At 37.3% G+C, this 12,154-nt stretch overlaps 1 protein-coding gene across 2 annotated transcripts in view; it reads right to left on the bottom strand.

Moving 5' to 3' along the window:
- Nucleotides 1-12,154, bottom strand: part of LOC138698026 (arylalkylamine N-acetyltransferase 1-like) — a 341,914-nt gene that overhangs the window by 194,065 nt on the left and 135,695 nt on the right. For both annotated transcript variants that reach the window (XM_069823705.1, XM_069823704.1), the window contains exon 2: nucleotides 5,348-5,370. The gene's annotated coding sequence lies outside the window, so the exon portion shown is untranslated. The remainder of the gene's footprint in view (nucleotides 1-5,347; nucleotides 5,371-12,154) is intronic.

Genomic DNA, 12,154 nt, shown 5'->3' with positions numbered 1-12,154 from the left:
TTAAAACACTGATCAGTAAATGACGAAAACAGCGTCACCGTAATGTAGAGGAAATTTCTTGCGGTCAATTACCACACACTAAATATATAGATGCATTCATTTGACCCCTAGTTCCAAAGTTGGAACATAGGTAGATCTACCCTATCTCCCCCCCCCCAGCGGAGATTTCAATACCTACATAGAATTTAGTTACACTTATTTGCCGATAGGGGGCATAGGGACAAGTGGTAAGCTCTTCGCCTCAAAAGCCACCTAGTATAGTTCACGAATATTTGCTACCAGATAATTGGAAACAAAATTACTCCATGGAAATCTGTGACTAGCGCGGTAAGTTAAGAGTCTTCAGTGCAACAGTAAAGGAACTTCCTATTTCTATATCTCTTTCCACTCTTTTGTTCTTCATTCCATCATGAACTCACACTTTGACTTCCTTAAGAAAAGTTTCTTATAGAGAACTCTTCATCATCATCATCATCATCATCATCATCATCATCATCCTTCACGAATTAGGCCTCTGTAGACCTGTTTCGGCCCCATCTAGCAGTCTTCTTAAAGGTCTTCCTGGTCGACGATGTCCTCTAGGTTTATATTGCATCATAATTTTTGGGATTCTTGAATTTTCCATTCTTCTTACATGATCTAGCCAATTGAATTTGTATCTGCTGATTTTTTCTTCTACTGACTCTACTTCTAATTGTTCTAAAATTTCTTCATTCGTTTTTCGGTCTAAAAGAGTATATCCTGCTGTCCTCCTCAAAAATTTCATTTCCGTTGCTTTGATTCTGTTCATGTATTTTTTCTTTAATGACCAAATCTCGCTTCCGTATAAAAGGGTGGGTAATGCTAATGTATTATATATGTTTATTCTTGTAGATTTTTGTACTAATTTAGCTTTTAATGCATTGTTTATTATTCCTAGAATTTGTGTAAATTTGGTCATTTTCTTGTTCACATCTTTTTCATTTTGATAAGATATTTCACAACCCAGATAATTGAAATTTTGCACTTGTTCGAGGCATTGGTTATTGTGTATTATTTTACTTCTGACTGGGTCTTGTCCTAAAAATGTCATTACTTTTGATTTTTGTGCTGAAATTTCCATCCCAAAATATTCTAATATTTTATTTAATGTATACAATTCTCTTTGTAAATTATCCTCTGAATTGGAAATTATGACTTGATCATCGGCATAGAGTAAGGTATTTAATGTTAGAGCACTGGTTATTTTGATTCCTGATGTGTAGATTTGGTTCCATTGGTTCATTTATAGAACTCTTCTATTGAAGAATAATAACCAGGCTTTTAACATTGACGATTCAGTCTTGCTGCTGATCAGCCATGCTTGTAACATTCCTGTTCCTCATGTGATAGCTATTAGGTTACGTCTATTTTCGGCTTTTTCCTTATAAAATTCTCTTAAGTTCCATCAACGGAACGGTGAAAATCAGAATGAGATAAGTGTCCAAGAAGCTTGAGACTCCTATACTGTAAACCAGTGATCGCAGAATGTGATCTCGCGAGGCATGCTTCTGAACGGGCCTGAACCAGACCAATGTAAAGCCTTGGTTTTTCTGAACCGACGCATGCGACGTGCGGGGTGCGAGGCCGAATTTCCGCTTGCGTCAGTTCAGAAAAACCAAGGCTTTAGTAAGAAGTCATAGGGTACGTACAAGAGGGAGCCTGGTTCGTTACCGAGTTGGTCGCTCGTAACCTAGTTGGTCGTTGGGCAGAAAGTCGGGGTGTACAAGACGGAGGCTGGCTGGTTACCGTGTTGGTCGCTCGTAAGCTGGCTGGTGGCTGGGCAGAAGGTCGAGGTGATCAGAACGAAGCTTGTTTGCGCCTGCCAGTCAGTGTAGCTGAACTTACTCTGCTTTTTCAAAATTGTCTTTAAAAAATAATAACAATTTATAAAAGTGCCAGGGTGGACTGTTTTGGCCTTCAGGTTCTCCTAAACGTACCTTAGATATTTGGGTATTTTAGTACGGAAATAACCACGTAAATAATTCCACTTTTCTGGAAAGCGTCATAATAAAACTTACTTATTTACTTACTTACTGGCTTTTAAGGAACCCGGAGGTCCATTGCCGCCCTCACATAAGCCCGCCATTGATCCCTATCCTCAGCAAGATTAATCCACTCTCTATCATCATATCCCACCTCCCTCAAATCCATTTTAATATTATCTTCCCATCGACGTCTCGGCCTCCCTAAAGGTCTTTTTCCCTTTGGCCTCCCAACTAACACTTATATGCATTTCTGGATTCGCCCATACATGCTACATGCCCTGCCCATCTCAAACGTCTGGATTTAATGTTCCTAATTATGTCAGGTGAAGAATACAATGCGTGCAGTTCTGTGTTGTGTAACTTTCTCCATTCTCCTGTAACTTCATCCCTCTTAGCCCCAAATATTTTCCTAAGCATCTTATTCTCAAACACCCTTAACCTATGTTCCTCTCTCAAAGTGAGAGGTGGTCGTGCCAGAGAATCAGACCCATTCCGAGGATTATTTTGAAGGTTTCGTAACAAACTGCTTTTACGGTGATGAGTCATTATAAAACACTTTCATTAAATCCCATATAGTTCATTCTGATACACACAGAGTATTGATAAAGTAATATGTATTAATTGCCAAAAGATCAGTACCGGTAATTATATTGTTTCTAATATCAAATATTCATTTACAAAGTTATTTATTATTGGTTCCATTTCACACCACCTCATTCTAGTGCCGAGATCAAGAAAGCATGGGACTCTACCTCTATGCCCCCGAAGTGCCTTTATGAGCTAGCTTTACCTTTATTACTATCCATTTCAACTCTTACTTCATCTCACAATTTCACAATAAGATATGGGCTCTGGTGGTCGGGTTGAGCCTGATTTCAGAATTTGTAAACATTGATTATCCTACCCAAAAATTGTTTTTAGAATTTAAAGTCTTGAAAATACATCAAATTTATATCAATGCATTATTAAATTTTATATATAAAACTCACACATATTTCAGATCATATACTCACAAACAAAACCAAAAGCATGGATACAATGCGTTTGTTGGAACCCAAGTGTTAACAAGCACTGTTTTCAATCATAGTACTAATATCTGACCTAGAATTTATAACAAACTAATAAATAAATACGCATATTTATTTACCGCCAACAGTTTGAAGTTTAAAAATGTATGTAAGCAACTTGTTATGAGTAATGATTAATTTTTAGATGTTATTATGTTGTAATTTATGCGTCTACATTTATTACGAGCACGAAAACACTCTCTTTTAGGGCAGTGTTAGTGTGTTGTAAATTTACAATTTCTTTGTATTTTTTCTGGCAATAAACATTAGTATTATTATTACTATTTGAAATTAATCTTTCCCAATCCATTATACGCGTCAAAATGACGAGCAGTAGGCGTTTAGCACATGGGGAAGTTCTACGGACTCGCAGGACGCATGCGCAGTAAAGACATTTAGGATGCTGGTACGATAAATAGCCTCGTTTAGGCAAAGTGAAAACGTAAGCGAAGTGCAGGTAACGTGTGGGGGGAGGACGAACCGTACGATAAACACGAGGGATGCACAAGATTTTAGTTACAACATTAATGGCTGAGCATTAATTAATTAATTTTTTATTTGCTAATAATTGTAACATAAAATATAATATAAACGGATTAAATTTTAACCCACCCCTGAAAGAGTAGAACTCGTATTCAGGGGCGGATTCCAAAATGAAATGATGTTTTCTAGAAACACAAAAAACAAAAGAAGACAAATTGCATAACGTTATCATGTATACATTTTAACAAACAAGCAATTGTAACGTTGAAATAATTCAGTATGACAAATAAAATTTTGCTACTTATATAATGTTGATTTCAAGCAACATTTTTTTACGGTCATGAATTTCATTCTCTGTATGACGGTAGTCTTAACAAAACTACAGTGTGTTGGTCTAAAGTGACAACACTAGTCTATTTCCTAAATGTAATTACAGTTTGTTAATTCGAACACAGAAGACGGTGATATTATGTTAGTCATACAGAGAATGAAATTCATGACCGTAAAAAATGCCGCTTGAAAGCAACATCATATAAGTAGCAAACTTTTATTTGTTATATTGAATTATTTCAACGTCCCAATTGCTTGTTTGTTAAAATGTGTATACGATAACGTTATGCAATTTATATTCTTTTGTTTTGTGTGTTTTAGGAAAATATAATTTCAATTATTGCTCCGCCATAAATGTTGTAACTGAAACCTTGTGCATCCCTCGTGTTTATCGCACGACTTGTCCTCTTCCACACGTTACCTATACTTTGTTTACGTTTTCACTGTGCCTACACGAGACGCTGTACTGTAGCTGGAAAACTGAAGGGATCCATTCTACCAGCTACCAACGGGCTAACAGACTACGTAGCAGTTTACCGACCATGCCTCGTCTTGCACGTCTCCATTGCTTAACGTTCGGGCATTCTAAAAATAATTCCAGCAAACAAACGTAGTGGAGTGCACTATGATCATACTTGCAAGCTAAACTTGCTCAGGAACCAAATATTTCCGGATCCATGTTGATATAACTATTTTTTCTTCCCTACGTGTGTGGAATTCATTCCCGAAGTTTTGTCCACTTTTTCGTTACACCCTGTATAAATACGTTAATTCCTTGAGCTTATGCAACTTGCATGTTGAGAATGTACAGGATATACATTAGGATTACATAGAATGCTAGAATTTTGTGCACCGAAGTTTGATACACTAAATCATTTGTGCTTAAGTTAATTAACCGTTCCCTGGCGCAACTTCAGTTCGAGTTGATGAAGTTGAGAGCAGCTCCTACGACTTCCACGTCAGGTCATGCGATACGAGGAGAGAGGTGAGGGTACGAAGAGGAAGAGAGGAGCGAGAGTACGGCTTCCATCAAGTACGAGTTTCATTTATCTAATGCAGACGGGAAATATAAGTAATAAGGATTTCGACTGCATGCGTCTCTGTACATGGACAAGAGCCTCACGGAACTCTAGGTCGTTAAAATAACTTCCATGAATAATTTAACTTCCCCGTGCTATTCTCTCAAGAATGTGGGAGTTGCAGTCTAGGTTAACAAGCTATATTTTGTTTTCTCAATCTTCTGCATGGAATGAAACAACTGCTTGAAATCTTACACTTCAACTATTTTCTGCATTACGTAATATACTGTCTTCATTTATGGAAACAGGGAAGAAAATTAACTCCTCTTCCAGTTCACTGATTTATACTATTTTCTCTTGTTACAGTTTTTATAGGCCTATGAATTCGAGAAATTTGATAGGCCTAAGTATCGTTAACTTTAGGTAAAGAAACATGGCTTACCTTCAGTCGACGAAGAATGAAACCTGGAAATTAAAAAAAATTCAACCAGTTAGTTTATGTATATTTATATAAATAAATCAAGTTATTTGTGAAACTGTCCGGTGTCAGTTTTGTCTTAAATTGTTGACGTTAAAGCTTTAATGTGCTTATAAATGTTTCATGTTGTTTACTATCAAAATCACGATATATCGTCAAAAATTCGATCCTGGACAATATCTGTAAAATTGAAAAATTGCATATTATATTATCTCCGAATATGTACACCGTTGTGACTGAGGAGTTAACAAGTCTAACTCCGAACCCAGCGGGATCGGTTCGATCCCCGGTCGGGACGAGTTGCCTAGGTGAGGTTTTTTCGGGGTTTTCCCTTCACTCTTATGGATGAATATCAGGTAACTTTATCAGGCGATTGGAACCCCGCTACTTCTTCTGGTTTTCATCACTCTACAGGTGGCCCTCCGAAGCTGCTGGCTCTCTCGACCGGCCTCCGTGGGTTGTATTCAAATGAAGATGGATAGCTTCTGCAATGGAACCCGGGACAGACCTCTTCGGGGGGGGGACTTCCGCTTCGGACCGTTAAGGCCCGATTGTATAAACCATTTAATCTTAGATCAGAGGTTAAATTGATCCTTGTTTCAGCTGAACTTGGAATTTTGTGTTGTATAAAGTCTAATCTGAGATTAATTTGTCTCAAACTAAAATCAACTTTCACTGAAGAAATTTCTCCGATTAAGTTAGATGATCCAAGTTCAGTTATTTCGTTTCTGTTTGAGATATACGAGTGACAGATTGTGCAAATAAAATATCCATTATTATTAATTTTAATAGATATGTTAGGTACATTTATATATATTTCTTTCAATTTCTTGCCTTAATGCACAAACATTCTTATATTTTATAAGGCTCTATCGTGTTCAGCAGTATCAAATAACATAACCTATAATTATATTATGTTTATAACAACCATTAATTATTAATGGATATGACAGGTACATTCATAAATGTTCAATTAACTGTATTACTAAAGGAAAAATTGTCGTTTTATAAAGCTTTATTATGTTTAGCAGTATCAAACACCATAACATGATAACAACTTGGAGAACACTCAACCTTCTTCTTATTGTCCGCCATTATTTACATAGCACAAAAAACCAGTGTATCCAACAGAATGTAATACGGAAAGTCGCCAAAAAGTAGTTGTAAAGTCGCTATATTTCTCATTATCAACAAAGAAAGATTAAATTTTGTCACTATGGGATGCTAAAAAGGTCCCTAAATCCCTATTTAAGCAATATAACAGTTAAAAGAAATTGTTGTTGAAAAAGAGTTAAAGTCACTAGATTGGCAACACTGAACAAACCTGTGTAACATGGTCCGCGCATCACGTATTTCACCTGTTTATGCGATGTTGCCAAATCCTTTTCACGTGAACTTAGATTGCATTTGAACCAAGGTAATTTGATCGCAGAAAAGTTTTATACAATAGAAGAAGTGTCTGAACTCGGTTCACTTTTCGATCTTCGGTCAAAGTTGATCTTTAGTCAGGAAGTTTTATGCAATTGGGCCTAAGAGAGCCTTGGGGAGGTTGCCGAAGCAGGAGTGGTACATGGACTCTGTTGGCTGTAGGGACCGGTTGTTAAGGGGATCAAGTGGTTAGGTCGGTGGGCACGCAACTCATCCCATATCGGGGGGGGGGGTGCACAATAGACCTCAGGTCGTAGTGCGTGGGATGTTCCCTCCCTCCCTCCTAACAAAGAAAAAAATCTCCGAATATATCGATTCATCTGTACTTTTATTCTACCATTGATTCATCGTAATCTTATTCACCATTACCATCACCTATTTTCAAATACGGTTCTTGAACCGTTCCGCCTACAATGTTGTGCGACTTACGAAACTTTTCATGGTAACAGAACTTGCAAACGTAGCCAATAGAGCGTAAGGCCACTACTATAAACCGATGACGGTAGTTTGATAATGTAGAAGCTGTGCATCATAGCCATAGAGTTCACAGTGGCCGTCCATGGTATTTTTATTTTGTCACTACAAAACGTATGAGAATAAAGCATACTCCCTCTGTTCCAAAATATGGCCTAGAAAGATGTAATTAATTCTGTACCAAAATATGGTGTACATTATTGTTAAAGTTCTCAGTAATATAATGTAACTTTATCACATCTTCTAGATACTTATTTATTGATAAATTAACATAAGAAAAACATAAAAATTAGGTACACTTCATTCTGTGTGGTGTAAAATTAATAAAATAAAAAACAAACATTGGTTTGAGAGAGGCCAATTAACATAAAAATTGCAATAAATTACAACTCGTTTTTGTACGACTGTTGAGTCTTAGATAATTTATTCAAAATTCACTGGGTTGGTGTTACATTTTCTCCAACAGGAACACCAGAGCAGGTGCCCATTTGATTTCTGTTCATAATGAACTATTTAAATATTATAGTTTGATGCACTACAGAAGATTAGAAACTTTCACAACTACACTGTCCGATAGTCCCTTCACTACTGAACAGAATACCACACCGCGGATGCGCAATAATCAAACTTGTTTTGTTTGTTACTATACCATATTTTTCAACGGAGGGAGTGTTTTTTATATCTTTATGGAAAGAGACCATCTATCTGCTCAGAGGATAGTCACATTACCCATAAGAATTGTATAATAATCTATGTAATACATTTTGTGGCAGAATAAGATAAATGAAGATTTTGTACTAATTATCCTGTGGTCTAACAGTCTCTTGACTTGGCTTTTTGAGGGCAAACCCGAGACGAATCCTTGCACTTATACTTTCTTTGGGCCATCTTGCGCCCTATTTATATGTGATAATTGCATAAGTCCGACAGGTAGTGAGTGACATTCGTGAATTCGATGCTGACAGATGGACCATTCTGCCTCAGCCCTGACAGTCAGGTCCCATCCTCAGAAGTGTGCCCTAAATCATATATGTAACAGATTGCTCATCCCTATGTTAAAATCGACAGCATTTTGAAGAGAACCGCCAGGAACGCCACCCGTCCGCCGTAAACGAACACGAGATGGCAGTACAGTCGCTAATGCAATTCAAATGGGAGTTATGACGTGACTACTTATGTAACAACTAGATGACAGCATAGTAAACCTGACAAATGTTGTTACCGTCAAAGCCTATAAGGCCGAGCAATCTGGGTAGATATGATCTAGGAGAGTGCTTAATAAGGCCCAAGACTTATATCAGCATTGGAAACCCGTAATTCCTAAAAGACTTCACCTCAGTTTATTTATAATTATTACAGATGATAGATGAAGTGAGGGGAAGGTGGAGAACGGAAGAACGTTAAATAATAGGTAAAAGAAAGCACCCGAAGAAAACTCTCTGGAATGCCTGCTTTGTCCAACACAAATTCCATCATGATCTCACCGCGAATCGAATCCAGGTTGCCTTGCTGGAACTCCAACTTGAGTCAGACTCGGCCTACCCGACCTTTCTGTAGTCTTAGAAGATGGAAAGGTATGTTAAATACAACACTAATTCAGCCCACGTACTTTCTCCGTAGTTTTGTTCTGTTGCTTTTTCGACCTCCATTAATAGCCGAGACCGTCAAGTTTTGCAATTGAAACATACTCGGGTGTCTCTTAACATGCTTTTTTCCCCCCTCCTGTGTTCTGCATGTCACGCTCGTTTAAATCTTGTTCACTTGTAGATATACGACACACTATATTTGCTACTACAAGAACTTGAATGTGTTGAGAGACATTTAATTAATACGTAGAGAATAATGAATTTTAATTAGGCATGAGTCAACACTTTGAAGCTTTAAAGTAGCATGCAATATAAAATTTTATTATCAAGAGTTTTAAGATTATTTTGCTCATAAACTAAAGTAAAAATCATCATCACTACCAATAATAGAACGTTGTAATTATTTATCATTATCATCATAATCAGCAACAGCGGCGTAATTAACTCCAACAATGCCAAAGGCAGCACGTTGTAATCACAACATAATCAACATCACAATTATACCGATTCTGTACAGACGCAGATTTTAAACAAACATTACACATTCATATTTACTCATTCGTCATGAGACTGACGTGATACGAAGTATGTGAGTGATACCAAATAAGACACACTCATACCTATTAAAGAGACATCATCACCTCTTCTACGAATAGATGTCGTGGCCGGTTGGTATGAATTCTCTTTCATTACCACTCTCCTATGTAATAAGTTAGGACACGTCCACCTCTTTGGTCAGCTTATCATACTACGAACCTAGCGGGCCCGGGTTCAAATCCTGGTTGGGATAAATTGCTTGGTTGGGGATTTTTGTCGGGGATTTTTCTCAACCAATTCGAAGCAAGCGCTGGGTGTTGGACTCTTGGACTAATTTCATTATCACTAACGAAATTGAGACACCAGAACATAGCCTAGAGGCGGCTACAGGTTTAAGGAACACAGGATATAGGATAAAGTTAGCTGTTTACTTTACTGATGTACCTTCAGGTTCGTATGCAAAATGAAAGACGTCGCGTGAAGGGAGCTCTGTTCATTCGGAGTTTAATATTAAAAAGTAAACCTTTCGTCAGGAGTTCAGTTGTGATCTAGTGAAGTACAGTACGATTATTTAGTTCTGACAGTCGCCGGAGATGTGCGCCTGGGTCAGGCGAGTCCATTTAGTTACGTCCTACATCATATATGTAACAGATAGGTCGGCCTTATAGACCTTGACGTTAACAATATTTATCAGGTTTACTACGCTGCCATCTAGTTGTTACATAAGGAGTCACGTTATTCCCATTTGAATTGCATTACCAACTGTACTGCCATCTCGTGTTCGTTTACGGCGAACGAGTGGCGATCCTGGCGGTTGTTCTCTTCAAAGTGCTGCCGATTTTAACATAGCGATGAGTTATCTGTTACATATATGGTTACGTCAAGGTATGTTTGGGTTAGTCACTCGCTTGCCTTCGGAGCGATCGGATGTCATGCGTGCGGTAGAGCGGTATGTTTCTAGCACAATTAAGCTGTACTGCATTCCTTTACTGACCGCTCGCTCTTATCTATACTCCGGAACTCTCCCCACTACTCCTATTACTTCCCCTCTTTCGCGTCGCCGAGCTGTCAGGTCTATAGTTACTGTGAAGATATATTAAAACGCCGCCAATAAAATCTGTAACTTTGCCTTTGCTTGTAAAAGAGTCCGGATATGATTATTGTCCAGCCAAGGACGAAAATATATTATGGTATAAACTGTGCAAATTGGACATAAAAGCATCATGGTTCACAAAAACATTGAGACTCTAAAAGACGCATCGAACTTCTGATGTTGTTTACCGATTAGATTTCAGATCAGTCTACTTTTTATTTTGACTTGTATCTGATGTTGATATGTGCGTGTTCTGTTCCATAAACTTGAGAATCCACATGGTAAACACTTTATTGAAAAGTATACGTCTAAAAAATTTCCGACTGCGACAACCATGCGTACACAATGCTTATCCTCGTGTTATGAAAGAATTTTAAATTCTATACGACCAGCTGTTGATAACAATAAAAGGATTAAACTAAAACTGAAGAAAGTTCATGAAAAAATCCTGCATAATCAAAACACTGTGAAGTGCAATATGAATTAAATAGTGAACAGACACAAGCTTATAATAAATATAAAGCATTTCAAATTCACACCATTAACATTGTGTGATGTCAAAAGAATATTTTCTTAGTACAAACATTGTTTCAGTGACAATCGTACAGGTTTATATTTGAAGGAACCGGAAGCAAAAGGTCACAAGTGCACTTCATTTCCTTTTGAGAAAATATGATAGAAAATGTTTAAGCTTCAGAGCTTAAGCCATAAGTGGCTCGTTCCGGTCTCATGAATTACAACTATTGTATCCATCTCCTTCTCGGTCTGCCAACATTCCTTACACCTTTCGGTTTATAATTTAAAATTAATTTTGAAATGCGGTCATCTTCCATCCGTTCTACATGCTCAATCCAATCGTTCCTATATTGAGATATTTTTTATGTTAATTTGAATATTTTGAGTTCTTTTCGAATGTCATCATTTCTTTTCCTATCCCATAAAGTATATCCAGCCACAAAAATTTCATTTCTGCAGCTTTTATTCTGCGTTCTTCTTTCTTATTTAGAACTCAAAATTCTGCACCATACATCAACATAGGAACTGCTACCACTTTGTAAAATTTAAGTTTGGTATCTTTTCTCTTCACCTGACATAATTAGGAACACTAAATCCAGACATTTGAGATGGGCAGGGCATGTAGCACGTATGGGCGAATCCAGAAATGCATATAGAGTGTTAGTTGGGAAGCCGGAGGGAAAAAGACCTTTAGGGAGGCCGAGACATAGATGGGAAGATAATATTAAAATGGATTTGAGGGAGGTGGGATATGATGGTAGAGAATCTTGTTCAGGATAGGGACCAATGGCGGGCTTATGTGAGGGCGGCAATGAACCTCAGGGTTCCTTAAAAGCCAGTAAGTAAGTAAGTAAGTAAGTCTTTCCGCGTAGTCTTCATATGTAATTGAATTTATTTATTTTATTTGTAAAGTCTTCGTTTTTCAAATATGATATGTTGCAACCGAGGCAATTAAAGCAGTTGACCTGTCCAATAGGTTTTCCTTCTAATATAATTTTAGCTCATTGTTTCTGATCCTCTAAATGCAAACACTTTTGTTTTATTAGGAGATATGTTTAAAGAGTAATTTTTACTTAATAAATCTAATTTGAATAAAGCTCTTTGCAGATTATCTTCTGAGCTACAAATTAAAACTTG

Source organism: Periplaneta americana, chromosome 4, assembly GCF_040183065.1.
Source record: "Periplaneta americana isolate PAMFEO1 chromosome 4, P.americana_PAMFEO1_priV1, whole genome shotgun sequence".
NCBI classification, from domain to species: Eukaryota; Metazoa; Arthropoda; class Insecta; order Blattodea; family Blattidae; genus Periplaneta; species Periplaneta americana.
This window is presented reverse-complemented; position numbering and strand designations above follow the sequence as displayed.